The following is a 25,333-nucleotide window of genomic DNA, read 5'->3' as shown; positions in this document are numbered from 1 at the left end:
TTTTTTTTTTTTTTTTTTTTTTTTTTGCGGTACGCGGGCCTCTCCCTTTGCGGAGCACGGGCTCCGGAGGCGCAGGCTCAGTGGCTATGGCTCACGGGCCCAGCCGCCTTGCGGCACGTGGGATCTTCCCGGACCGGGGCACAAACCCACGTCCCCTGCATTGGCAGGCGGACTCCCAACCACTGCGCCACCAGGGAAGCCCAACACTGGATTCTTTTGAAGACTTAGTATGATAAAACAGAATACCTCATGTATAAATTTTTGTAGGTATCACGTGTTGAAATTACAATGTTTGTCATATGTTTGGTTAAATACAATACCTTTAAAATTAATTTCATCTGTTTCTTTTTACTTTTTAAATGTTGCTACTAGAAAATTTTAATCACATATGTGGATCACCATATATTTCTATTGGACAACTTTGGGCTTGATATTGAGGAAGAAAGGTTCTCTTTGTCACTGAAGAAGTGAAAACTTAGCTCTGGACTGTAAAACCTCCTCCCTGGAGCCAGGTTTCTCTTAGAGATTCTCCTGTCCCCTACTCTCATCCTCATCCCCCACTTAAATTCAGCTTAAGCACGTGGTGCGTGGGTGATCTTTCAAGATGAAAATCTGTTTTCATCCTGGTTCTATGCTTAAAATCCTTGGAAGGTTCTTCTTGGCCTTTCAGGATAAAGGCCATACTCCTTAGCAAAGCAGTGTAACCTGACTTTGGCTCACTTCTTTCCTTCAGCTTTATCTCTTACCCCTTCTTGCTCCAGTTTTTGTGTGTGTTGTGTTTCTGGACACCTTGGTGTCTTTGGATTGCCTCCTCCTTTTCCTGGGAATGGCCTCTGCTAGCTGTGCACACACTCCCAAGCCTCGTGCACTAGATACACCACCGTTCTTTACCCAGTGGATTGTCCTCTAAGACCTGGCTTAACTGTCACTCCTCCTGGATGCCTCCCCTGAACCTTCACCCTCTAAGTAGAAAAGTATTCCTCTCTATGCCCTATAACACCCTGCGTCTGCCTGTGGGGGGGTGCACTTACACTTCTGATTTCCTGCTGGCTTGCTTGCCTATTTCCCTCATTTGCCAGAGTTCCTTAAAGACAAGAACAATGCTCTTCATCCTGAATCCCAGGACCAAGCCTAAGCCTGGAACACAGTAGACTCTCAACAGCTACTTGCTAACTGAATTGAAAGCAGGTCAGAGAACTGCCCAGGGATCATCTGCTCCCGGGTGGTGTATCAATTAGAGCTCTTGCGGATGCAAGTGACAGAAATCTCCACTCCGACTGTCTTTGTTGTCTTACATGATTGAAAAGTCTATGTGTTGTTCTAGCTTCAGGAATTGCTGCATTCAGCTGTCCAATCAATGTCACCAAGACGTTGTTTTTGTTTTTTTGTTTTTGCGGTACGCGGGCCTCTCACTGCCGCAGCCTCTCCTGTTGTGGAGCCCAGGCTCCGGACGCGCAGGCTCAGCGGCCATAGCTTACGGGCCCAGCCGCTCCGCGGCATATGGGATCCCCACGGACCGGGGCACGAACCCGCGTCCCCTGCATTGGCAGGCAGACTCTCAACCACTGCGCCACCAGGGAAGCCCAAGACGTTGTTTTTAATTTCTCTACCTTTCTACTGTGCTGGCTCCATGTGAAGAGATTCTGTCCTCATGGCAGAGACAGCTGATAAGCCTATCTTCCAGTTTCCAGTTGAGAAAATGTCAGCTACCCGGATAGTTCAAACAGAGAGTAGAATTTACTCCTATTGCCCCTAATTGGCCAGTCTGGGGTCATGTGCCTAACTCTGAACTAATAATTGTTGACCTGCAGATAGGATGCATTGATTGGCTCAGGGTTGATGGTATGCTAAAGCATGGAACTGAGATTGTGGTGGAGTTGGCTTCACCCCAAGCAAGGGGCTGAAAGTGAAAGTTACTTAAGGCAACAGCAGGGTACTATTCGTACTGTGAAAGGAATAAAGAGTCCACTGCTATGAAAGAAGAGCCCCGAGGCAAGTTGGTTCCAGCGCTCCTTCTTTTACCAAAGTAGACATTTTAGGGACCATGGGGCTCAAGAGAAATTCATGTTCTTGCATTTCCTTGCTTTGGTAATTTCCAGGGACTCTGTAAAATGGGGTTCATTCTTGTTAGAGTTATAGGTATTATAACCTATGTAAATCAATTGGAGAACTGTAAGTTGACTGGAAAGACAGGTTAGAGATAGTTGAGAGATACAAAATCCTACAGCTGCTTGATAAGGCCCTGGTATCTTTCCTGGCTTGAAAACTTACTCAGGAAGAGTGAGAGAATTGCTAAACCCCAAATCTCTTTCTGGTGAAATGGGGCACACTGAATAGAGACATTTGGTGTCCCTTGGAAGAACAAGTCTTTAGTATCAGGGACTGTCAGTTTGAGGGCACCTCACAGTAGCTCCTTCTGTACAAATTCATTCATGCGAAACTTCTGAGTGCCTACTGTTCCCACTGGGACTCTGTTAGGTGTAGGAGAGAGAGGGGTAAACAAAAAAGACTTTAGGGAACTTACATTACAGTGGGGGAGAGAGCCCATAACCACACGTAAATAAGATACCTTCAGACCGGAATAAATGCTGAGAATAGGTTTGAGTAATATGAATGAGAGGGAGTAGGTGAGAGTGAATTATTTTAGATAGATGTTTTCTCTGACGAGGGACATTAGAGCTGGTGCCTGGATGATGAGAATGTGCCAATCATGTAGATAACTACTTAGGACTTCCCAAGAAGACAGAGGATTTAGCTGTCTGGGGAATGTAGAGTAGACCCTTGCCCCTCAAAGCAGGGTCCCAGACCAGCAGCATCAGAATCACCTGGAGTCTGTTAGAAGTGCAGAATCCCAGATCCCACCCCAGACCTACTGAGTCAGAATCCACATTTAACAAAACGTCCCAGGTGATTTGTAGGCATGGTAAACTTTGAAAAATGCTGGACTCTCGACCTTTTCTGTAGCTCACTGGGAAGGTATAAATCCTGCTGAGGCTGGGAGCAGGGAATGTTGTTGTCAGCAGTCACTTGAAAGACAACATGTATCTTGTCTGCTGCTGCTTTGCTCCAGAAGAAGACCATAGGGTTTTCACGTGTTAGGGTCCAAGAGATTTTCTAGGTTAGTCCTCTTGCTTTACAGGAGACTGAAGTTCTTTGAGAAGGGGTGACCTGCTCAGGGTGGGCTTCTTTGGGACAGAGTCAGGACTAAGATCTAGGAGTCTCTTCTCTCTGGGCCACCTTTCAAATATTGACAGGACAGATTAGAGTAAGTATGGAGGAGGGAATAATAAGGTGATTGGGAAATAATTTCACATGAAGCACTGGAAATGTTTGGCCTTGGTTTTCCATTCTGTGAGGCTGAAATAAGAAAACATATGTGAGAATCAGGTTCACTTACAGGGAAGCAAGTTTCTTCTCAAGGCTAGGAGCACTTCTAAGATTTAGAGCCAAACAACAATGAAAGTGCCTGATGCAGGCAGTAAGTATTCACAGTAGCCCCTCTCAGGTAGTCAGTCACTGGTAGGGAGCTTGGCTGGATCAGGTTTCCCAAAAGATAGTCCTTTGCATCTTCACATTTTGGGAGGCCATATCCTATATAAGTATTTTAAATTGATATAAAATACATGTGTAACCTGTGTAAAGTGCACTAATCTTAATTGTACACTGGATGAATTTTCACATAAGTCTATACCTTTGTTATTTACCATACAGATCAAAATACAGAACTTGCCCAGCACCTGCCCTTCTCCTTCCCAGCCAATAATGCTTCTCCCTCTAGGTAACCACTGTTCTTACTTTGATTACTATCAATTTGCACGTTTTTGAACTTATGTGAAGTGTAAGTACATATATACTTTATATATAACGTAAATTTTTTACTTAATTTTTTTCTTTAAGTAGATTCATTTTTTACAGCTTATCTAAGAAATAACATCAATGAAATAGTCTTTTGATGTGAAAGGCATTTTCCTCCAATACACATTAAAATAAACGCACAACTATCAAAATGAGTTTATTCGTGTATTAACAGACCACATTTTGCTTTTCAAAAGCCACCAGGTGATTCCTGAGGTCCATGCAACTTGCAGATTGTCTGATTTTGCGCTGATCGAGAAGCCGAAAGTTTATGGAACGCTCTGTCACAATCCTGATGCCACCATAGATCCATCCATCCATCCATCCATCCATCCGTCCATCCAACTAAAACACTTGTTGAATACCTAGCAACGACTCTCTCAGGCACTGGACACAGAAAAGACCCCACTTTCTGATTTCAAGTGGAGGGAAACAGAAGAGTAAATCATTTCAGTATGTGTTACGGTAAATGCTACATCTCAGGTAAGCACCCTTACACAGAGGAAGGGAGTCTTCCGGAGTCAGGGAGCAGAGGAGAGGGTGGGTGAGCATTTCAGTCGGCACCTCTACCAGCCACCCGACTTTGATCACTTTGCCGCAGCGATGCAGCTGCGGTCAACCTCAGCCTTCCTTAGCAACCCGAGGGGACCGCCCAGGTGTCTTCCTATTGGTCTCACGGAGCTTGATGGGCAGCTCTGCTGTGCAACCCCGGCTCGCGGCCCCCGGCTCCGCGCTTACTCACAGGAGAGCTCGTAGGCGTTACGGCCCTTCCCGGGTGTCCCGCCCATCCCCGAGTAGCTTGTGGCGCATGCGCGGGCTGGTTGAGGCTGTGTGTAGGGACAGCAGGGAGCAGGAGCCGCTGAGGTGAAGCTCCTAGGCTCCGCCGAGGTCGCCGCGTCCTCTCCTCGCCTCTGCCGCCGCACTTTCAAGCCGTTGCCACCACCACGGCCTTTGCCGCCGGAGGAGCGGCCGCCTATTGTCTTTCTCCGCGGCGAAGGTGCGGAGCTGCTCCGGCTCGGCCCGCGGGGGAGCCCCGGGCGCCTCACGGTGAGAGCGCAACTTAGTTGGCGGAGTTGGGGGAAGTTTTGTGATTTGAGGAGGGGTCGCGGGTGGGGAGCGCGGGGCCCTCCCCCAGCGGCCGGTCCTCCGGCGGGGGCCGGAGCGGGGGTCCGGGGCTGCGGGGGCTGGGCAGGGGCGCGCGGGCGGGGATGAATGGGCGGCGCGGGAGCGCCCCCCGGCTCTGCGGCCCCCGCCTCCCTCCGCGGCCCCCTTCACGCATTGTCTGCCCCGGGGCCGCGGCGCGCCTTGCCGCTCCCGCAGCCCAACTTCGGGGCCGCCTCCACTCCCGGAGTGGGGGGCACGGCCGCCATGCCCCTTCAGGTGCCTGGACCCCCGGCCTTGCCTGGTCGGCTCCTATGGGAGCGGGGGCCGCGGTAGCAGCTGCGGCTGCCCCACGGGTCCCTTCCGTCCGGGAGTCGGCGAACAAGTGCTGCGGCCGCGAGGGAGCGGCTCTCGGGGGCCGGCGCGAGCGGTAAACACGCCGGGCCTTACCCGCCTTAGGGGGGCGCTCTCAGGGCCTGTTCCCGGGGGCGCGGCCGGGGCACCCGCGCGGGTCGGAGACGTGCAGCCCGAGGGGACCCGCTTTGGGACCGTGCCATGGGCTCAGCTCTGTTGAGTTCAGATGCAAACATACTTTGAGACCAAACCAAACTTTTTTTTGGATAAATATGGCTATTGAACCCCTCTCCCTTCCCCCCGTTTCCCCCCCCAAAGTCAACTCGTATGTTAAGATTTTAAAATAAATGTGGGGGAAATCCTCAAGAGTTTTTCTATCAGAAAAAAGGATTGGCTTTTTTTTTTTTTTGAACTAGTTCTTACAGCAAAATGATTCCGTCACATTTAAGTTTCTAGATCTTACTGTGAACTCAGGAGTTAACAATGTAAGTTGGATTGAGCAATATTTTGGTGTTCGTCTTAACTTTTACACTCCTCAGTGAAGTTATTTTGAGAGTTTGTTGCCCCAGGCATATAGAACCAAAGGAAAAAGAAGTGTGCCTTTTTTACTTATTCAACAGCCCCCCCCCAGTTTTATTTTCATAAATAACTTTATTTTTTTAAACCGTTGGATTGCCCAGATCAGGATAAATGCTGGCAGTTTTGGAAAGATCATTTTTGCAAGTTTGTAAAGGATCAGCTGTTGTGAGTGATCAGAGTTGTGATCAGAGTTGTGATCAGCTGAGATAAATCATTGTTACAGTCCTGTAGGCTTTCGTGGTCTCTAGGGGATTTGCAGACTGCAAGAAGTACAAGCCTTGTTGTCAAGCTTTGGGTGCATCGGTTCTGCTGAATTCAGTTCATTTGCCTTATGATGTGAGAATGATTCTGTTTAAATCCCCTCGGTGGAACAAGCCTAAATGTCTGTCAGATTGCGTGGTGGAACAAAATGACCAGAATGTGTTCCTATCAGTTGTATATCCCTTTGCCATCTGCTAAATTAACAAGAAAAATTTGAGAAATATGGTGTGGGTCAATATGCATTGATTGGTTCCTCATGCTAAGTGAGTAATGTGAAGTGTTGCCCAGGTTTTCCTGGTTAGGTTGGCCTAATTTTGCTTTGAAAAAGCAACTTACTTCACCTGACAAAGCTAAAGAAAAATGTCCTAATGGCATAAGCTTGTATTTTTAAAGTACAACAAGGTCACTTTTAGGAATCATAATCCTTGCTCTTAGGGCTTTCCTTCCTGGTTGTGTGTACTGTGTGTACCTGTGTGTGGGGCGGGACGGTGACAGAGGTTGGAAGGCGTTGTCAGGGAGAGACAAAATGTAAACAAACACTACTTAGAACGTGTGACAAGTAGGCCAGTTGCTTTCCCTCTCTGATAGCATGTTATACATACTTTTGTTTTAGGATTTCTCACACTTCATTTTTTTTGCCTGACTAATAGTAACTGCATATGTAGTATAAATGGACTCCTCTTCTAGCCTGTTAACTCCCTGAGGGCTGTGATGGGTCTTAGCTTTGTGCCTCTGTGCCAGGAAGGAGTCTTAACACAGCTCAGGTGCTCAGGATGCGTTTGAATTGGGTGAAGTGCTTGGTACTTCACCCTAGTGTGGTACCCAGAGAACCACTAACTCTGGGGACTTGTTAAACATGGCAGCTCACTTGTAGATCTGTGATGAAACGTAGTGTACTTTATAAGGATTTCTAACCTTTCTTTTTAACCTGTTAATTACTTCTTGAAAAGAATTGAGGTTTAAATAGTGCGCTATGGATTTCAGAAAGTGGTTCTAATCGAGAAAATTTCTCCCTTTTTTGGTGAAATGATTAAGACTTCTGGACTAATCCATTCACTCCTCTGCCTGTTCATACCTCTGTTGTGAAATGGGGAGGTAGCACAGTTTAGAAGAATGTACATTTTTTGGAATTAGGTAAATTTGAGTTCAAATCCCCACCCTTCCATTGACTAGTTGGGTAGCCTTGAGCAGGTCACTTATCCCCTCAGAGCTTCAGTTTCCTACTGTGTAAGGTATAGTAACATACTTTACAGCATTCTTAGCAATAAATGAAACTATGTGCCGTACTTCATAGTGTGCCAACCGTTAAGTAGGTGCCTGTTACCTGGTAGCTGTAATGACAGTAATTTGGATAATTTTTGTATGAGTTAAAGCATTTTTAGAAGTCTGATGCTTCTGAGCACAGTGGTTTAGCTGTCTGTTTCGTAAAGGGGGAATGCTTCTGAGAATTGAGAGTCTTAAATGCAGTTTTTTAAAGGTGCGGGTTGAGCTGAATGTTAATAGAAAACAGCAGTTTTATCTTCTCAGTCTGCTCTTAGTCTTTGAGTGGGCTTTGCAGAGTGTCTCTGTAGGATAGAACTCTATGCATTTATAGTGTTTAGGAAATCGTTAGAGATGGGTTGTTTTCAACATTTGTAATAGGATATCTGAGTTATTTAGTTCCAGCTTTTCTTCCTTATTTTACCTTAATTTTGAAAAATAACAGGCATCGATTATGACTACGTTTCTCAAACTTGATTAAGATGGGACTGGACTGTGGGTTAATATAGCAGTAGTACAATTCAGAGACTTGAGCAAATCATTTACTTCCCCTTCAAGATAACACTTTTGAAGGTGCCACCATTTGTGGAAGGAAACAGTGATTTAAATCAGTTATACCAGCTTTGTTTAGAATATTCAGAATACCAAGTGGAATAAATACATTCTAGAAATATTAACCTGTCATGGACATTTCTGTATATTGACTCTCATCTTTCCATTTATTTTCTTATAAAATAAGGGCAAAAAGTTAACCATGAAGGATTGTAGTAAACCTTTAAAAATTATATTTGACCAGACTCACGTATTGAGGGAAAAAAGTTGACAAAGCTAGATGAACACACTTGGACTTTTGATAATCCCCTCTTTTAAAGTTAACATTGAAGTGTGCTTGAATAAACTTGGTTATTACTGATGGGGACAGGCATTCATTCAGAAGCAGTGCTCCTGAGTCACTGTCGGGCTGTCTTGCCCCACTGTAAGTGGGGGAAGAGGAGGAAGCTGTTCGTGGAAGGAAGTTTGTTTCATTCATATGTCTTCACATTTATGGTCTTGTGGTCGACCTCTCGGTTGACTGGGACATATAAGTAGAAGATGGGTAGATAACCCATATTTGTCAGTCCTTGCTCAGAGAATGGACCAGTAGACCTGATACTGAGATACTGTGATTGTTACGAATACTTGTGTGGGACAGTGGTGTGTTTTCCTTTTTTACCTCTTCAGAGCTGTGTTCAGAGCGTGGGGAAGGTGTGGATATCAGTGTGTGTGATGTGGGTATTGGGATGGGGAGAAGGAGATGGTGTGAGGGATTTACAATTTATGTCACTCTGTAGGCTCTTCTATTAGAAATCAGTCCTTTTGATATTTATTATTATTTATTTTGGCTGTGCCGGGTCTTAGTTGCGGCATGAGGACTCTAGTTGCGGCATGAGGACTCTAGTTGCGGCATGTACGTGGGATCTAGTTACCCGACCAGGGATCGAACCTGGGCCCCCTGCATTGGGAGTGCAGAGTCTTACCCGCTGGACCAACAGGGAAGTCCCAGAAATCGGTCCTTTTGAATTTTCACTTATGATCCTATCTTAAGCCCATATTTGGCCACAAAAATAGTCTTTACCACTTCAAAAGGCTAGTTATTCCTGAATGGTTAGGAATTAAGTATGTCACACTGTAATGAATTAGTCTTTTAGACAGCCAAAGATGTCAAGCAAGAGAACAGCACCTAGGAGCTATGTAGAGTTTCACAAACCCAAGATAACTCTCCAATGGTGATGTCTACTGAAGGCATATGATACGGGGCCACATGGCTGACTTCACATCCGAACTTCGCCAATTATTGGCAGTGTGTCCTTGAGCAGGCCACTTCATCTGTCTCAGACTTAGTATCCTTACTTATAAAATAAGAACAAATTTGATATTGTCATCCTACCTACTACCACTACTGTCATGAGAAACGCTCGAGATAAAGCACTATAGAGATGCTTTGTCATTTTGTAGTTTTGTTGGTTGGCTACTGGTTTGGATAAAATTCAAATCCTAGTCTATAAAAGGAGAAAACATCCAACTAAGTTTATTGGTTTTTCTTTATAAATATTATACCATTTCTGTTGCCATTCTCCTTACTTGTGAAAATGGATACTTCTTACTTTTGGCTCTTCTCAGATTTGCTTTTATAACATATTTGTCATGGAGTATTTTTCTAAACTCAGTGCTTGCTGTGAGACCCAAGTTACTCTGAAATCACAGGAACTGACATTGGATGCCAGTGCTTGAAGTCAGGTGAAACCACAGTAAACAGTGAACAAAGAATGTCAGAATGTTTCAGAAGAGTACAAAAGAAGCTAGTGTAGTTGTCTGATCTTTACTGACTCATTTTCTTAAATTATTTTTTAAAAGCTTAAAAAATCAGGGAGTGTGCCTCTTATGTGCCAGATGTTATACTATGTGTCTTACATACATTTATTTCATTTTTGAAACCAACCTATGAAGCAGGAATCATTAACCCATTTTAAGGGGAGGAAACACCCTCAAAAGTGATTTGACAGGGGTCACATAGTTGTTAAATTTTTGGTGCTAAAATTTGAACTCAGATTATTCTGGCTCCAAAGGGCATGCTTTTCACATCATTGATGCTGTCACCTGAAAAGAGTACATTTTTAAACAAATCAGGTTTACTGAGTTATTGTTTATATGATAAAATGCACCCATTTTAACTATATGGAGTTTGATGAGTTTTGACAAATGTATCCATGCATGTAACTTAACAACACAATCAAGGTATAGAATGTTTCCATCACTCCAGAAAGTTCCCTTTCTGCTTTCCAGACAGTTCTGCCTTCAGCCCTCACCCTGCTGCCTACCTTGCTATAGGCAACCACTACTCTGCTCTCTGTCACTAGAGTTTTGTCTGCAAACTATGGCCCTCAGGCCAATCTGGCCTACTGCCTTTTTTTTTTTTTTGGTTTATAACAAAGTGAATCAGCTGTACATATATATATACCCCATATCTCCTCCCTCTTGCATCTCTCTCCCACTCTCCCTATCCCACCCCTCTAGGTGGTCACAAAGCACCGAGCTGATCTCCCTGTGCTATTCGACTGCTTCCCACTAGCTAGCAATTTTACATTTGGTAGTGTATATGTGTCCATGTCACTCTCTCACTTCGTCCCAGCTTACCATTCCCCCTCCCCGTGTCCTCAAGTCCATTCTCCACGTCTGTGTCTTTATTCCTGTCCTGGCCCTAGGTTCTTCAGAACCATCTTTTTTTTAGATTCCATAAATATGTGTTAGCATACGGTATTTGTTTTTCTCTTTCTGACTTCACTCTGTATGACAGACTCTAGGTCCACCCACCTCACTACAAATAACTCAATTTCGTTTCTTTTTATGGCTGAGTAATACTCCATTGTATATATGTGCCACATCTTCTTTATCCATTCATCTGTCGATGGACATTTAGGTTGCTTCCATGTCCTGGCTATTGTAAATAGAGCTGCAATGAACTTTTTTTTTTTTTTTTTTTTTGAACATTTGTTTTTTAATAAATAAAATTTTATTGGGGCATAGCAGTGCTCCTTTGTTTACATATTGTCTGTGACTGCTTTGGTGCTACACTGACAGAACAGTTACGAGACGCCCTGTGGTCCACAAAGCAGAAAATATTTACTATCTCACTTTTTAGAGAAAAAGTTTGCTAATCCTTGTTCTACATAACCAAATATAATAACACCTAAAATATGAACAATTCTATAGAAGTATTCAGTGCATATTCAACTTTCCCTATTTGTCCTCCATATATCTTTTTATAGTTGATTAAAATTTATAAAAAAAGGATAATATTCCATTGTGTGTGTATTGGGCACTTGGTTTGTTTCCATTTCTTGGCTCTGGTAAATAGTGCTGCTATGAACATTGGGGTGCATGTATCTTTTTGAATTGGAGTTTTAAACTTTTTGAATTAGAGTTGATTGCTTTCTTATTATTGCCCCATCTGAGAGTGCAAAGACTTGCCCCTGTATTTTCTCCTAGAATTTTTATAATTCAGAGGGTTTTTTTTTTTGTTTGTTTTTAGTTTTATTTCTTTTCCAATTTGTATTCCTTTTGTTTGTTTTTCTTCTCTGATTGCTGTGGCTAGGACTTCAAAAACTATGTTGAATAATAGTGCCGAGAGTGGACATCGTTGTCTTGTTCCTGATCTTAGAGGAAATGCCTTCAGTTTTTCACCATGAGAATGATGTTTGCTGTGGGTTTATCGTATATGGCCTTTATTATGTTGAGGTAGGTTCCCTCTGTGCCCACTTTCTGGAGAGTTTTTATCATAAATGGGTGTTGAATTTTGTCAGAAGCTTTTTCTGCATCTATTGAGATGATCATATGGTTTTTATTCTTCAATTTGTTAATATGGTGTATCACATGAATTGATTTGCGTATATTGAAGAATCCTTGCATCCCTGGGATAAATCCCACTTGATCATGGTGTATGATCCTTTTAATGTGTTGTTGGATTCTGTTTGCTAGTATTTTGTTAAGGATTTTTGTATCTATATTCATCAGTGATACTGGTGTGTAATTTTCTTTTTTTGTAGTACCTTTGTCTGGTTTTGGTATCAGGGTGATGGTGGCCTCATAGCATGAGTTTGGGAATGTTCCTTCCTCTGCAATTTTTTGGAAGAGTTTGAGAAGGATGGGTGTTAGCTCTTCTCTAAATGTTTGATAAAATTCACCTGTAAAGCCATCTGGTCCTGGACTTTTGTTTGTTGGAAGATTTTAAATCAGAGGTTCAATTTCAGTGATTGTGATTGGTCTGTTCATACTTTCTATTTCTTCCCGGTTCAGTCTTGGAAGGTTATACATTTCTAAGAATTTGTCCATTTCTTCCAGGTTGTCCATTTTATTGGCATAGAGTTGCTTGTAGTAGTCTCTTAAGATGCTTTGTATTTCTGTGGTGTCTGTTGTAACTTCTCCTTTTTCATTTCTAATTTTATTGATTTGAGTCCTCTTTTTCTTGATGAGTCTTGCTAATGGTTTATCAATTTTATCTTCGCAAAGAACCAGCTTTTAGTTTTATTGATCTTTGTTTCTATTTCATTTATTTCTGCTCTGATCTTTATGATTTCTTTCCTTCTACGAACTTTGGGTTTTGTTGGTTCTTCTTTCTCTAGTTCCTTTAGGTGTAAGGTTAGATTGTTTATTTGAGATTTTTCTTGTTTCTTGAGGTAGGCTTGTACTGCTATAATCTTTCCTCTTAGAACTGCTTTTGCTGCATCCCATAGGTTTTGGATCATTGTGTTTTCATTGTCATTTGTCTCTAGGTATTTTTTGATTTCCTCTTTGATTTTTTTAGTGATCCCTTGGTTATTTAGCACCATATTGTTTAACCTCCATGTGTTTGTGTTTTTTACATTTTTTCCCCCTGTAATTGATTTCTAATCTCATAGCATTGTGGTCACAAAAAGTGTTTGATATGATTTCAGCTTTCTTAAATTTACTGGTTCGTGACCCAAGATGTGATCTATCCTGGAGAGTGTTCTGTGCGCGCTTGAGAAGAAAGTGTAATCTGCTCTTTTTGGATGGAATGTCCTATAAATATCAATTAAATCTATCTGGTCTGTTGTGTCATTTACAGCTTGTGTTTCCTTATTCATTTTCTGTTTGGATGATCTGTCCATTGGTGTAAGTGAGGTGTTAAAAGTCCCCCAATATTGTTGTGTTACTGTCGATTTCCTCTTTTATAGCTGTTAGTAGTTGCCTTACATAATGAGGTGCTCCTATGTTGGGTGCATATATATTTATAATTGCTGTCTCTTCTTCTTGGATTGATCCCTTGATCATTATATAGTGTCCATCCTTGTTTCTTGTAACGTTCTTTATTTTAAGGTCTATTTTATCTGATGTGAGTATTGCTACTCCAGCTTTCTTTTGATTTCCATTCACATGGAATATCTTTCTCCATCCCCTCACTTTCAGTCTGAATGTGTCCCTAGGTCTGAAGTGGGTCTTTTATAGACAGCATAAATATGGGTCTTGTTTTTGTGTCCATTCAGTGATCCTGTGTCTTTTGCTTGGAGCATTTAATCCATTCACGTTTAAGGTAGTTATCAATATGTATGTTCCTATTACCATTTTCATAATTGTTATGGGTTTGTTTTTGTAGGTCCTTTTCTTCTCATGTTTTCTTCTTAGAAAAGTTCCTTTAGCATTTGTTGTAAAGCTGGTTTGGTGGTGCTAAATTCTCTTAGCTTTTGCTTGTCTGTAAAGCTTTTGATTTTTTCGTCGAATCTGAATGAGATCCTTGCCAGACAGAGTAATCTTGGTTGTAGGTTCTTCCCTTTCATCACTTTAAATATATCATGCCACTCCCTCTGGCTTGTAGAGTTTCTGCTGAGAAATCAGCTGTTAACCTTATGGGAGTTCCCTTGTATGTTATTTGTCATTTTTCCCTGGTTGCTTTCAGTAATTTTTCTTTGTCTTTAATTTTTGCCAATTTGATTACTATGTGTCTCAGCGTGTTTCTCCTTGTGTTTCTCCTGCCTAGGACTCTCTGCGCTTCCTGGTGTTGGGTGGTTATTTCCTTTCCCATGTTAGGGAAGTTTTTGACTATAATCTCTTCAAATATTTTCTCAGGTCCTTTCTCTCTCTTCTCGTCCTGGGATCCCTATAATGCTAATGTTGATGCGGTTAATGTTGTCCTAGAGGTCTCTTAGGCTGTCTTCATTTCTTTTCATTCTTTTTTCTTTGTTCTGTGGCAGTGAATTCCACAATTCTGTCGTTCTTCTGCCTCAGTTATTCTGCTATTGGTTCTTTCTAGTGTATTTTTTCATTTCAGTTATTTTATTGTTCATCTCTGTTTGTTTGTTCTTTAATTCTTGTAGGTGTTTGTTCTTTAATTCTTCTAGGTCTTTGTTAAACATTTCTTGCATCTTTTCTATCTTTGCCTCCATTCTTTTTCTGAGATCCTGTGTCATCTTCAGTATCATTATTCTGAATTCTTTTTCTGGAAGTTTGTCTATCTCCATTTCATTTATTTGTTTTTCTGGGGTTTTATCTTGTTCCTTCATCTGGTACATAGCTGTCTGCCTTTTCATCTTGTCTTTTGTGAATGTGGTTTTTGTTCCACAGGCTGCAGGATTGTAGTTCTTCTTCTGCTGTCTGCCTTCTGCTATAATTCCGAGTTTTACATTTAGGTTTATGAATCACTTTGAGTTATTTTTTCAAGGGATGCAAAGTGTGGATTGAGATTTATTTTTTTTGCATATGGGTGTTTAGTTGTTCCAGTAGTTTTTTTTGAAAATACATCTTTCTCTATTGAATTACCTTTGTACCTTTGCTGAAAGCCAGTTGATCATATATGTGTGGGTCTGTTTCTGTATTCTGTTCCATTGATCTGTGTCTTTCATTTTTCCATTACCACACTCTTGATTACTGTAGTTTTATACTAAGTCTTGAAATCAGGTAGTATGAGTTCTCTAATTGTGTTATTTTTCAGAATTGTTTTTGAGTATTATAGGTGCTTTGCCTTTCCAAGGACATTTTATTTATTTATTTTAATTTTTAATTAATTAATTTATATCTGTTTATTTTTTGGCCGCATCACGTGGCTTGTGGGATCCTAATTCCCCGACCAGGGGTCAAACCCAGGCTCTCGGCAGTGAAAGCACGGAGTCTTAACCCCTGGACCACCAGGGAATTCCCTCAGGTACATTTTAGAATCAGCTTGTTGATATATATAAAAAATCCTGCTGAGATTTTTGATTGGCATTGCATTGAATCTGTAAATTACTTAGGGGAGAATTGACAGCTTAATGATATTGAGTCATGAACATGTTATATTTATTTACTTAGACCTTTCTTGACGTTTTTATTAGTGTTTTGTAGTTTTTTTTTTTTTTTTTTTTTTTTTTGCGGTACGCAGGCCTCTCACTGTTGTGGCCTCTCCCTTTGCGGAGCACAGGCTCTGGATGCGCAGGCTCAGCGGCCATGGCTCACAGGCCCAGCTGCTCTGCGGCATGTGGGACCTTCCCGGACGGGGCATGAACCCGTGTCCCCTGCATCAGCAGGCAGACTCTCAACCACTGCGCCACCAGGGAAGCCTGTAGTTTTTAATAAATGGATCTTGCACATATTTTGTAAGATTAGTATGTATTTCATGCTTTCTGGTGCTCTTGTAAATGATGCTTTTAAAATTTCAGTTTCCAGTTGTCCATTGCTAGTATGTAGAAATAGGATTGAATTCTGTATGCTGACCTGGTGTCTTAAAACCTTGCTAAACTCACTTGGGATCTTCTTTATAGACAGTAATGTCAGTGGCAATACAGGAAGTTTGATTTCTTCCTTTGTAGTCTGTATGTTTATTTCTTTTTCTTGCTTTATTGAACTGGCTAGGACACCCAGTATGATGTTGACGAGGAGTTTTGAAAGTGGACATCTTTTCCTGATGTTAGGGGGAAAACATTTGTGTTTCACCATTAACATGATGATCTTTATAGTTTGTTTGTTTTTGTAGTAGTAAAGATGTCCGTTATCAAGTTGAGAAAGTTCTGTTTCTAGTTTGCTGAGAGTTTTTGTCATGAATGGATACTGAATGTTGTCACAGGCTTCTGCATGTATTGAGATGATCATACGTTTTTTCTTCTTTACTTTGTAGATATGGTGAATTGCACTGATTTTTGAATGTTGAACTAGCCTTGTATTCCTTTGGTAATCCTCAGTTGGTCATGATGTATTTTTTAAAAATCTCTTTATTATTTATTTATTTTGGCTGTGCCAGGTCTTAGTTGTGGCATGTGGGCTTCTTAACTAAGAAGCATGCATGTGGGATCTAGTTCCCCAGCCAAGGATCGAACCCAGATCCCCTGCACTGGCTGGGAGTGCGGAGTCTTACCCCCTGGACCACCAGGGAAGTCCTCATCATGATGTATTTTTATATATTGTTGGATTCAATCTGCTATTGACTGTTTTTTATTTCTTCCATTTGTTTATGTTCATTAAAAAAACAATTCTTGGTCATATGTATAATATTCATATAATAGTTGTTAAAGTTCTTGTTCATTAATTCCATTATTTCTTTCTATGGGCTGATTTTTTTTCCCCCCCATCTTGGGTCACATCGTCTTGTAATTTCTTGTTAGATCCTAGAAATGGTGAATTTTAAGTTGTTGACTGCTGTTGATTGGTCTAAGATAGACCAACCCTAACTCTTGTCCTTTTACTCTAAGGCTTGTTTTACCCCATTACTAAGGCCTGAAGCCTCCGTAGTTTCCATTGAAGAATGAGATGTTCTCTGCTCTGGGTGGTCAGAATATGAATGTCTGCCAGCCCTGTGTGAGCTCTGGGGTAATGTAGCATATAGTTCTTGGGTCATTCTTTGCCTACCTTTGTAGATTTTTTTACAGTATGTACACATGGCTTATTATTCAGTATTAGACTCAAGCAGGCCTCTGTGCTGATTTCTGGAGATCCTTCTTCATGCAACTCCTTCCTTTCTAGTACTCTGCAGTTTTTAGGTTCCTGAGCCTTCTCATACTCTGACTTCTTAGCTTGAGAAAACCACCATGGTCTGCTTGGGCTCCTCATTGCAGGTGGTCCAGCATGTGACTCCAGGCTGAGAAAGCTGGTGTACTTGTGGGGTTCACCTCATCTCTTCCCTTTGCTAGGGATTGCAGTCCTGTGCTGCTGGTTGTCCAGAAGCTAAAAGATGTTGCCTCATATATTTTGTTCATTTTTCTGGTTGTTGGAGGGTGGGGTGTGTGGCAGGATAAGTCTAGATCCAGTTACTCCATCATGGTTGGAAACTGAAATCCCTTGGAAGAGTATACTTTATTGATGGTGCTCAAAGTCTCGTTATAGGATTCTTCAAGTCTTTGTGGGTGTAAATATCAAAGAAATGTTTGTTAAATGTTTACTGCCTGTAGCTAGCCCTTACTCTGTAGGTAATACAGAAAAAGTAGATATCTTCTAGTTGAAGAGGTATGTACATAGTACATACATGAGATTAATCAAAGATGTGAAATGCTCTAGTGATGAGCAGAAAGAGAAAGGTCACTGTGGTCTGATATTTTCTTATAGAAATGTTTTCCTTTACATTTTTGTTTCTTAGCCTGTGTTTATAATTCCCTTTTATGGCACAGGATGAAGTGGGTCAGTGGGTAGAGTATTGGCTCTTTCATATGCATTTGGTGACTTATTTGCTCTGTGGCTTTAGGTAAATTTTTAGTCTCTGAAACTCAGTTTTCTCATTTGTAAAATGGGCATGTGACATACCTTGTAGGGTTGTTTGTTATTCAACACATATTTGGGTGCTTTCTGTACATCAGGCACTGTGCTAGGTGATGAGAGTTCAGTGACAAATAAAACGTAGTTGTTGCCATCAAAGGGCTGACGTTTTAGCGAGAGAAGCAGAACACAAACAGGTAAAAAACAACTTTGGTGAGGTCTGGTTTTGGTAATTGTAGGAAGAATATGAAGATTATTAGCAAAAATTGGGGAGGTCAAACAATACCTTTCTGAGGAGATGAGATTTGAGAGAGACCTGAAGGAAGTGAAGAGAGCAAACCACCTGAAGGTCTCTGGATGTTCCAAGTCGAAGGAGCATCAAGGGCAAAGAGCTTGAGGTGGGAGTATGAACAGGGAGGCTAAGGATGGGGCGAGAATAATAGGAGATAACGTATATGTACGTAGGGGCTTGGTCGAATAGGCTTTTAAGTAAGATGGCAAGCAGCTGAAGGATTTGAGCAAGGAATGACAAGAGCTGATTTAGGTTTTGAAAGTTTCACTCTGAGTGTGGGGAGCAGGAGGTGGAAACAGCGAGGCTAGTTAAGAGTTTTACACTAGCCCAGTCTAGAGCATATGGTGGCTTGGGTTAGGGTGTGGCAGTGAAAGTCTGAGAAGGTTGGAACCTATGTTCCTGTGAAGATAGAACTGATAGGATTACTTATGGATTGGGAAAAGGTGTTGAGCAAAAAAGGCAAGCAAGGATGATTCCTAGGTGTTATGGACAGCTGGGTGAATGGTGGTGTGGTTTCCTGAGTGGAAGAAGTGAAGTGGTTTTGTGGCGAGGAAGAAGTTGATTTTCCTTCTGGACATGATAAGTTTGAGATCTGTGAGACTTTTAAGTGAAGATACTAGTAAGCATTTGGAGGTGCAGACCTGGAGTTGAGGGCTGAAGGCTGGACTGGATTTACAAAGTAGAGAATTGTAGCTTGAGAAGGGAGGGTGGGGGTTATTGTGGGAATTAGGGATATCTAAAGCTCTTGGCACATAGTAGGGCAACATGGCGTGGTAGCTAGTAATAATAATGACAGTGGTAAAAAACAACAGCAACGACAACAACTGGGTATGACTAAGAGCTAGATATAAAAGAAGCAAGATGGTAGTGACCAAAAACTGCACCTTGTGTCAGTGTTAGTTAGGACTCCAAACCTGCTGAAAACTTTTCTCCTCTGAGCACGATAAAAGTAACATCAGTGAAAACTGTTGTACATTTTCCGTCTGTATATCAGTGATCTTCAGATGTGATTCAGGGATGTCATTACGTGTAGTGTACACACAGTACACAAGATAGTTTGGGAGGAGGCTGTTGCAAAGTGTTAACTGTAGTTTCGTTTGAGGAGTGAGATGATGGTAGAGTGTCTTTTGATCTTCTAAATACTTTGCAATGTATATATTTTTCTTTAATCTCTCTTTTTTTCTTTTTTAAATAAAGAGAGGTAATACCTTTGTAGCATCTACTCAGTTGGTGAGCCTCTGGGCTGATGAGTTTCATTTGTTTGTGGTTGCTAACACTACAGATGGGTCTTTGACTGTGGTCTGTTGTCTTGAAAATTTGAGCCCTTGATCACAGTGGGGAATTGGGGGAAAGAGTATGGGTGGTTTTGATAAGAGTCCACAACAGCTCCTGGGAAAATTGTTAGCACATGTTCTCCCCTCCCAGGCTGGTTGTGACACCGCTTTGTTCAAAGGGGATGTTATGTTGCATTTGCATTGTGGTGGGCAGATCACTTCAGGTAAATTGAATCGAGCATGACTTTTTTTTTTTCTAAATCTGAATTATAACTATCCGTACTAACTTAGATTCTTAGAAGTATTCCTTTTCCCAGGTGATAACTGCCAAAGGTGACAGGGATTTTTTGCAGATTTGACATTTTCTGTAATTTATGAGTCATTTCTGAAAACACACTTAGTATATTTTGAAATGGTGTCTGTCAATTAATCCATCTACCTGGTGTTGCCTGTTGAGTTCTACCCTGTTTAAAGTCATTGTGTTTCTGGAGTCAGAGAAGAGAGGTCCGTTGTGGCATTACATGGGAATCATTTCTGTTACCTTTTATAATCTAGAAGAAAGTGGTTTTTTGCCTCTTGGATACCTTGTGCACAGAGAGGCCTGGCTCAGAATACAAAGGAACTCTGGATGTGGCCTTGGAGTTTGGGAGTTATTTAGGGGGAAAATGTGGCAATGAGAGTTTGAGAAGTAGAGTTCTAATTGTTCATTTGGTCACATGAAACCTTGGGGTCTGGCTGAGGTGCTTTCTCTGTTTGAGGATTAAGGATGCATATGGGTCAGTGGACAGGAATGACCAAAGCTTTTGCCTGGGCCCCCCTGCTAAAAGGGTGCTGTATGCTTAGAGCATAGGACAGTGTGTATTTAAAGGACTTTTTCACTCTAGAGAGATCTTTTGCTCAAGATCAGGCCATTTCCCAAAAGGTGTTTTCTAAAAAGTGAAGTCACTAAAGGGAAGAAGAAACTTTTACTGGGTGCCTGCCTGTGTATTGTGTGTTCATTTACATTTTCTCAATTCTTTACAATAATCCTGTAAGATTGGTATTATCCTCATGGCTTTTTTGATGAGAAAAGTATGGTTCAGAGATTTTACTTTGCCTTTCTCAGGTTAATGGACTATAATTTTCATCCAGGACTCTGTGACTATAAATCTACTCTAGTTTTATTATATATGCCATAAGTCACATTTTTTATTCACTCTGATATGATTATATCCAACATAGACAGCTTAAAATTCCAGCTTGTTCTTGTAAATCGAAATCATTGTGGTCTGCCTTTAAAGTTTTCCTAGAATTCCTAAAAACATGCTGGGCTTCCATGTTCGTGCCTTGAAAGTAGCAGAAACTTGCCGGAAGAATTGTATTTTACTTCAGATGCAGGGGCTTTGTGGATCAACATTAATAATTAACATTTATGTACTTTTTCACATCTTCAAAGTGTTTTACAAACAGTTAATTAGTTCATGTTTAACTTATATTGGAAGTTGAAAAACCAGTTTTTTAGGTTCATTTTAGCAGTACTGAAATGTTAAGGGCATAAGGAGTAATTCTTCAGTAAGAAAAATGTAGGTAGGAACCGTGCAACATTAAACATCTCTACTCAATCCCCTAGCTTTGTGCCCAGCTTAGCTCACAGCAGGCGTGTTTTTTGGGTGTACACATCTTGTGCTTAATGCAAGGGAATGGAATTATGTGAACTGAAAGACACGGGGTTCAAAGACTTGGATGATTCAGTGGACTGTATTGCAACTTTCTTTTCTGTAGTTCCTTAAACTAAACGTGAATGGTCCTTAATTTCTGTGGGGTTTTGACAGATGGGAAGTGATTGGCATAGAGACTTTGGCAAGTGAACAGAGTCGTTATACATGCTAATTTCTGGGTAAAATATTTTCTTTTTCACTCCTGGCTTAGGAGATAATAACTCTGTAACTGAATACTTTGCTAGTTTCCTCACTTGTCACCTGACTCCATCTCCTCTCCCCCCAGTAAAATGGCTTTTACTTGGCAAGGTTGTGTAGCTGGAAAAAGATTTGGAAGGAGACAGTCGTCTCAGTTCAGCTGTGTTTCTGTCACCTAAGTAGGTGTGTGACCTTGAGCAGGTTACTGCTCTTCTTCTGCCCTTGAGTACTTCTTTGAAATAATGTGTTAAACTCACCTTTCATTGGATCCTTAGAGGGGTGGCTGGAGGAGGATATAAAATGGAATGGAGGATATTTTCACATCAGTGAAGATTCTTCAAAGTTGCAGTGACTTCTTCCTTCCTACTTTGGTTGGAATAATTAATTTATTTTCTTACTGTTATTGCCAACCACATTGCTGCTCTTTAAACATCTTTTTTCCCCTAATACAGAGCAATAAATAGAACCCTTTGATAAACATTGTGTCTGGGTTATTTCCTAAGACAGGACAAGCAAGTTCCTTTTCATCATTGCTTATAGCCCTGTCATTCAGAGGAATCTGTTCATGAATCTTTGCCTAGGTGACCTTGCCAGAGAAACTTTACTATGTGATGGCAGAAAGGAGGAGTCTGAGAGCTTGGCATGTATATTTAATAACATTTTTATTATGAATGGGAATCTGTTCTTTTTATGGGGCCAGGTAGGAATGAATGGCCCTGAATTTTTTCCTCTATCAAATTGTGTTGTTTTTCATATCTTTCTCTTTTTTTCCACTGCCCTTTTCCTTCACTTCGTGAAAATCTGGAAACAAGTGAGGTGAATTGGCTTTTGAACCTTTTTGTAACATTAAATACACCCAGGTTTAAGTTTTTTATTCTGTTTTACCAAGGTTTTTGGTAACTTGGAAGGAGTGTTTGTTATACAGCTGAACCTTGAATAATAATACACTATGTGAACTTTGAATAATTGAGATTAACTTAGTTAAATGTTTAAAACCACCGTTTTATTTTAGAGGATGTCTATAGGTAACATATTTACTTTTTTGAAAAAGACTTCTTTGGGCCAAGTTTTATATAAATTAGACAAGATAGAAGTTTCGGAAACACGCAGTTGGTTATATTAGTATCATAAGCTACAGAAATAGATGGATTTTTCTAAGACACTGTGCCAGCAACTAGGATAAATGATTGTTTTTCCTATTTAGGTTAGGTATCTTGGGTTATACTATTTTCAGTCACCTTTTTAATTTTTCCACGTTGTCTTTGCCCACTGTTCGTTTCCCCTCTCCCAGTTAATTCAGAAGGATTCATTTGTCACATTTCTCACTGACTAGGTAGGGACAAAGTAAACCCACATGACTCTATTTCCTCCTAGATTATAAGGTCCTGGAGGACAGATTTTATCTGCTTTGTTCATTGTTGTATTCCCAGCATGTGGTATTGTGCATGGCACATAGCAGTTAGTTATTACTTGGGAAATATTTGGATTGATTGATGAGTGAATTTGTGATACAACTGTATATAAATAATATATGCATATGATTAATGTTAATAAAATCTATATTTTGAGAATAAATGAACAGAATTTAATTTTTTTCTCCCAGCATCAATTGTAGTTTGATTTTGGTGAGTTAAATCATCCCTTTTTGGGGAAGAGAAGGCACCATGTTAAATGGAAGATTGGCCAGTGTTGACCAAATCTGGCAGTAAAATTTGTTCAGCTCTTCCCTGGTTTTTGTGCTTGGGCAGTGTAGGTCTCTATTACTTTATATTTTAACCTGTTCAGCAGCTTCATCACTGACATACTGGTGTGGCTCACATATGGCCGTAAGTGTGGCTTGCCTGCCTAATTTTTAAAAAATGTAATTTTAAAACATATTCGAAATAGAACAGTAGAATTGATCCCTATATACCCATTACTCAGATTCTGGAGAATTAGTGAGATTTTGCTATTCTCTGCAACGTCTTTTTTTTTTTTTTTTTTGCGGTACGCGGGCCTCTCACTGTTGTGGCCTCTCCCGTTGCGGAGCACAGGCTCCGGACGCGCAGGCTCAGTGGCCATGGCTCACGGGCCTAGCCGCTCCGCGGCGTGTGGGATCTTCCCGGACCAGGGCATGAACCCGCGTCCCTTGCATTGGCAGGTGGACTCTCAACCACTGCGCCACCAGGGAAGCCCTGCAACATCATTTTTTAAATAACAGTTGTATTGTGATATAATCCATATAGAATAAAATTTACCTGTTTCACTTTAATATGTTTATTATAGTTGTTTTGAAAGTTACTACCAGACTGTTATTTTCTTAATAGTGAATTTTAAATGGTATTTTTACTCCAGTGTTTAATACTGTAAACCGTGAAATGTCTCTGTAAATCATGGCATGATGTGTTTCCAGGATATGGAACAGACAGCTTTAACTCAAAGCAAATGAGTGCTTTTTCCTTTCAATAGAATCATTACAGAAATAGGATCATAAACCTTCTATTAAGCACTTTTGTATGAAATCTGAGGTTTCTGTCAAATTAGACATGGAAAATTAAACAGAGCTGCACAAGTTACTGATCTTTGCAGTTTTTGAGTTCGCTCTTATGTTAGGCTTATTTTTTTTTCTTCTTGTTTGGATGACTTTCTCTTAAATACTAGTACAAGAATGTTATGATTTAGACAAAATTATTATTGGTTTCATGTCAGTAGTTTTTTCACCGCCCCCCCGCCATAGAATTTAATGATTCTTTTGAGAATCTATTTTTCTTCCTAAAATGTATCCCTGTTTATTTTGATTGTTGTGAAGGAAATACTTTTCAGGTAATTGAATACCTTCATAAATTTAGTACTTCCTTAAGAAGTCATTTAGCGATGTATGTAAAAATAGTGTTGATTTTTCTCATGCTTCTTAATTCAAATCATCATCTTAAAAGCTTTCATTTGAAGCCCGAAGAACAATTGATTCACTGTTTTTCATAGCCCGTATTTGTATACATTATGTCCTAAGCTCATGAATTCTCTGAAATACCACACTTTTTCCCTGCTCTGTGGTAAAGTACTGTTTGAGTTGCTTTGCCAAAAGTGCTGTGGCTGTCTAAAGATTACCACTTTAATAGTTAGCTCTCTAGGATGTGTGCCTGTAAATGGAGAATTTTCTTTCTGGAGTCTAAATAAAAGCAATGGTTTAACTGTGAGATATTTCAGGACCCAAATACTAAAGGAAACTCAGAGAAAAAAATTATATCTGTTCTCTCCCTTCAGCCTTCATGCCTTTTGAAATCTACAGGGCCATGTTCCTTAATACAGCTGTCATTTGTTGAGAGCCTCTGTTGAACTAGGTATCTTATGTTTAATCAGTTCTTACCTCTGCAAGGTGATTTTATGATTTTGCCAGAGAAGGAGATTGAGGTGCAAGGAGGTAATTAATTAATTGTATACTTAATCGGCAAACATTTAAGGGCACTACTAGGTGCCAGGGATCCAGGGCTGAACAAAAATAAGACATGGTCACTGCCCTTAAAGTGCTCATGATTTTGTTTCTTGTGATAGCAACAATAATAATAGTAACAACTGCAGTCATTTATTACTGCTTTCCATGTGCCAAGCTTACTTCTATGTGTTCTCTACACCTTTATTTCATTTTAATCCCCACAACTCTTAAGAGGTGGGGTTTATACATACTTCATGGTTAAGGAGACTGAGGCTTGGAGATGCTAGCTAACTTGCTCAGGGTCTCGCAGCATGTGGCAGAGTTGGGACTTGACTACGAGTCTCTGACTTTAGGACCCAAGCTCTTTATACATCAAGAATATTTCTAGCAAGAGTTGAAATAAGTAATTATGTGAAAGGAACATCCACTGTGAGCTGTGATTTTGGCAGAACTTTGTGTAACTTTGACTTTGCCAGTAAATTTATTTTTATAGTTAATTTTCTGCTATATAATCTCCTATTCTAGAAGTCATCAGAGAGTTTTCATGATTCATGAGAGATATTTTTTGTTTTGTTTTTATTAACAACAGTAATGTACAGTCCCTCCAGAAATTTAGGAATTAGACATAAACAAAAAGTACACATGTGAATAAATGACACTACCTGGAAAATTTTCGTGGTACAACTGGTGTTTTTCTTTCCAGACTAAATTTGTAGAGGGAGTGTATGTGTGCATTTATATATACCATATGTGATCATATTTTATATGCTCTTGAATATAAACAGGTTATAAAACAAGTTTCATGACTATACTTTCGCACGATATCAAGTAACCTGTGTAA

General features: G+C 40.6%; 1 protein-coding gene across 8 annotated transcripts in view; it reads left to right on the top strand.

Annotated features, from left to right (window-relative positions):
- The first annotated feature begins 4,690 nt into the window (after positions 1-4,690).
- AKAP13 (A-kinase anchoring protein 13) overlaps positions 4,691-25,333 on the top strand; it is a 344,114-nt gene continuing 323,471 nt past the window's right edge. For 6 of the 8 annotated variants that reach the window (XM_027083133.1, XM_027083132.1, XM_027083131.1 and 3 more), the window contains exon 1: positions 4,692-4,902. The gene's annotated coding sequence lies outside the window, so the exon portion shown is untranslated. Of the gene's footprint in view, positions 4,903-25,333 lie in introns of all 8 variants that reach the window. The other 2 variants (XM_027083134.1, XM_027083135.1) reach the window with 2 other exon arrangements.

This window comes from Aethalodelphis obliquidens, unplaced genomic scaffold (assembly GCF_003676395.1).
Source record: "Aethalodelphis obliquidens isolate GAN/ISIS:26980383/991018 unplaced genomic scaffold, ASM367639v1 scaffold49, whole genome shotgun sequence".
NCBI lineage: Eukaryota > Metazoa > Chordata > Mammalia > Artiodactyla > Delphinidae > Aethalodelphis > Aethalodelphis obliquidens.
The sequence above is the reverse complement of the archived record's forward strand: the minus strand, read 5'-3'. Positions and strand labels throughout refer to the sequence as shown.